The sequence below is a fragment of the Gossypium hirsutum genome, chromosome D06 (assembly GCF_007990345.1).
Source record: "Gossypium hirsutum isolate 1008001.06 chromosome D06, Gossypium_hirsutum_v2.1, whole genome shotgun sequence".
Lineage (NCBI taxonomy): Eukaryota > Viridiplantae > Streptophyta > Magnoliopsida > Malvales > Malvaceae > Gossypium > Gossypium hirsutum.
In genome coordinates this window covers 22,244,514-22,248,064 of record NC_053442.1, presented here as the reverse complement: position 1 = coordinate 22,248,064, position 3,551 = coordinate 22,244,514, and the positions used below count along the sequence as shown (strand labels likewise).

Below are 3,551 nucleotides of genomic sequence, written 5' to 3'. Positions count from 1 at the left end.
GAAAGAGCTTTGTACTTAAGCAGTCAAATTGACTCACCTCCTTTTTTCTAGAATCCTACCTAGTGTATAGTATCTATTCACTTTTAACAATGAGGACATTGTTTATGTTAAGTAGGGGGACCAAAAAATTGAAATTATTTCCTCTCAGAATAAAATTTTCTTTTAATTATGATTAGGATATATTTTGTTCAAAATTTTGAAATTTTATAATAAATTTGATCATTTTCGACATATTCGCACAAATGGCGAAAATTGACTTGGCAGACACTATCAGCAGCGCAAAACCAAGAAGCGATTTTGAAGCATCAAGGAAAATTAATTTTTCAGCATAAGACGGTCCAAATTATGAATATTAATTCATAATATAATTAATTTTAATTTTAATACAATTTACTTTGGGTTAAATAAATTATTATTAATTAATTATGAAAAGAGGCCCAGTTGAGCTGAACCGAGAAAACCAATCCAATCGAGCACTGCGCAGCCCAAAACCGTCCCACATGCTGACCAAGTTAGCTTGTTTGGTTGATTATTTGGCTTTCAAAATAGAACTTGAATACTCATTCAATATGCATTCAAACCCCTCTACTATTCATGCCTTTCTAGATTTGCCCCTACCTAAAAATAACATATTTGAAACTTTCAAACATGCCACATGTGTGGCCAGCCATGGGGGGAATCTTTGGCTGCTAATTTTTTCTATTTTTAGAAGCCTACTCCACCTACAAATACCACCTTGGTTGCTCATTTCAAACACATCTCAAAACCTCTCATCCTTTCACTTCTCTCTCACTTTCTCTCTTCAATCCCCTTCCGTTGTTCTTCATTTTCTTCCCCATTCCCTTGCCGGTCCTCTCAAAAAAGAGTCCTTCAATCACCAATTAGAGCAGCATTCATGTGTTCGTGGGAGTCTCGGTTCAATAAGAACAAGCAAAGAAGGAGGAGCGGAGCAAACTAGTCAAGCCTCGGAGAAACACCGGATTTGATTCTTGTTCCTTATCCTTTTAATTTTATTGTTGTTGTTATGAACATGTCTATGAATAATTGTGATGTTGATATTTTTAATTTAATTAATATGACTTAAATTTAATTCGTGTTAGGTTGATTGCATTTTGTCCACTTAATATATTAAAATCGTGTTTGTGTTGTTATAGGCTTTGGTAAGATGTTTAATTAAGTAAAACCATGACTAAGTTATTCTTGCATTACAATTTTAAGGTAACTAATGAATTAATTATTTAAATGGATTGAAATTTTAATCCATTGATACCAAACTTAATCAATGCATGTTTAATCATCTAAGGTAGCTGAGGGTTAATTTAGCAACGGTATCTAACGATACATTAGCCTTGCATAACTTGCAAGATTATTGTGATTAAACTGTTTCAAGGTAGGAATACATTGTTACCTCACGTAATCTTTTATGTGCTTATGAGATTAAATTAATTGTTTGAATTAGCATAGAGATATGTATAAGAGATTATTTTAATTTCATAAGTATGTATGTGCATTAACGCATTTGCTTATTAAAATTTGTTTAATCGGTTGAATTGACATAGAGATACAGTCAAGAGATAAATGGATTTTGGTAGGTGTGTTTGTTCATAAGTTAGAAAATTACCAAGTTGTCGTGAATTTATTTGTAACAACACGAACATGAGTTTAGTAATTCTAAGTTAAGAAATGTAATTAATCTAACACAATTATGTCATCTTGATTAAAATCATCTTTTGAAATCGTGAATTCAAACTCTTTTTTTTTCTTTATTTATTTTACTCAGTTAAAAATCTTAGTTTTTAACCAGCTCATCAAATGAAAATATTTTTCCTCACCAAAGTGTTTTTAATTGCATTCATAAATAATTCTTTTCACAGTCCTTGTGAGTACGATAACTCGACATTTACTTGTCACTTTATTGCTTTTTTCAATTGTGTACAATTGCACATTTCCATCATTCAAAGTTTTTTGCGTCGTTGCCGACGACTGTTTTAAAAGTCATTATGTTTGAATTTGTAAATTTTTCATTTTGGTTTATTTTTCTGTTCACTTTTTTAACTTAATTATTTTTTTGTGTTTGTTTTAGGTGTTTATGAGTATTGATCGAATCATCGATTTACTCCCCGTAAACCTTGAGATTGAAAGAACTTTTCAACAGTGAAGAAGACAAGCAAGTAGAGAAGGACCGAAAAGATGAACTACGAAAATCTGAATTAAGGAAACAAAGCAAACCATGCTCAAAATCCAATCCTTATTGTTGATGATAGGGATAGAGCTCTAAGAAAGTATGTCATGCCAATGTTTCATGATCTTAATCTGGGTATTAGGAGACCCGAAATCAAGGTACAACAATTCGAGTTGAAGCCAATCATTTTCCAGATGCTTCGATAGTGGGTCAATTCAGTGGAATGCCTACCGAATATCCTCACCTTAACTTAAGACTGTTTATGGAGGTGAGCAATTCTTTCGAGTTAGTTGGAGTACCTGAAGATGCGTTATGATTAAAGTTGTTTCCATATTCATTAAGTGACAGAGCTTGAGCTTGATTGAACTTATTGCCACCAAATTCAATTTCCACATGGCAGAAAAATTCCTCATGATGTATTTCTCGCCTAGCAAGAATGCGAAGTTGAGGAATGAGATCACAACTTTCCAACAAATGGATGATGAGTCCTTGTATGAGGCATGGGAAAGGTACAAAGAATTATTACAGAAGTTCCCTCATCACAAAATCCCACATTGCATCCAACTTGTGATGTTTTATAATGGTCTCAATGCTCACACGAGGATGGTAGTGGATGCCTCTGCTAATGGTGCTCTCCTTTCTAAGTTTTATAATGAGGCTTATGAAATCATCGAGAGGATTGCCATCAACAATTATCAATAGCCAACTAATCAAGCAGCATCAGGAAGACGAGTCACCGGAGTACATGAAGTGGACGCTATCACTTCACTTGCATCTCAGGTATCCTCAATATCCTCAATGCTTAAAAATTTTACCACTAATGGGTTTAATAGTTTTGCAGCACAGCCACCAAATCAATTTGAAAAATTTTAACATATCAATTTTACCACTCATTTAGATTATCTACTGAAGTAAGTCATTCTCACAATATAAACATTCTTTACAGTGCCACTTATCTTCAATCTGAACTTTAGACAATCAATGAGCTAATATTTGTTTATTGCGATATCTTTTTGCATGCAAAATATAAAAGACATAAATACAAAAGACATAATAGTGAAATGTGAAATTAACAGTATTATGTGAAATATGGAAACAAGGTCCAAAACCCAAAATAGTCCAAAATGTCCAGACTGTCAAAATTTACAAAACTCTCAAACCCAAATTTAAATAAATCAAATTTATGAAAATGTGGTTAAAACTGAGCACCTGTCGCACCGACCCGCTTAAGTCTGAGGGTTAACTGAAAGCAACAGACAAACAGAAAGTGAGTTTTCAAAACTCATTGTGTAACTTTAAACCAAACAGAATTACAAATTTAATTTCAAATTTAAATCATAGCAAAGCAGATAAAAAACGTATATCTTGT

The 3,551-nt window shown here is 32.8% G+C and overlaps 1 non-coding gene across 1 annotated transcript; it reads right to left on the bottom strand.

Annotated features, from left to right (window-relative positions):
- Positions 1 to 2,623: 2,623 nt before the first annotated feature.
- On the bottom strand, positions 2,624 to 2,730 carry LOC121218741 (small nucleolar RNA R71). The gene has a single exon (XR_005915218.1). It is a non-coding gene; the product is annotated as a small nucleolar RNA R71 (small nucleolar RNA).
- Positions 2,731 to 3,551: the final 821 nt, after the last annotated feature.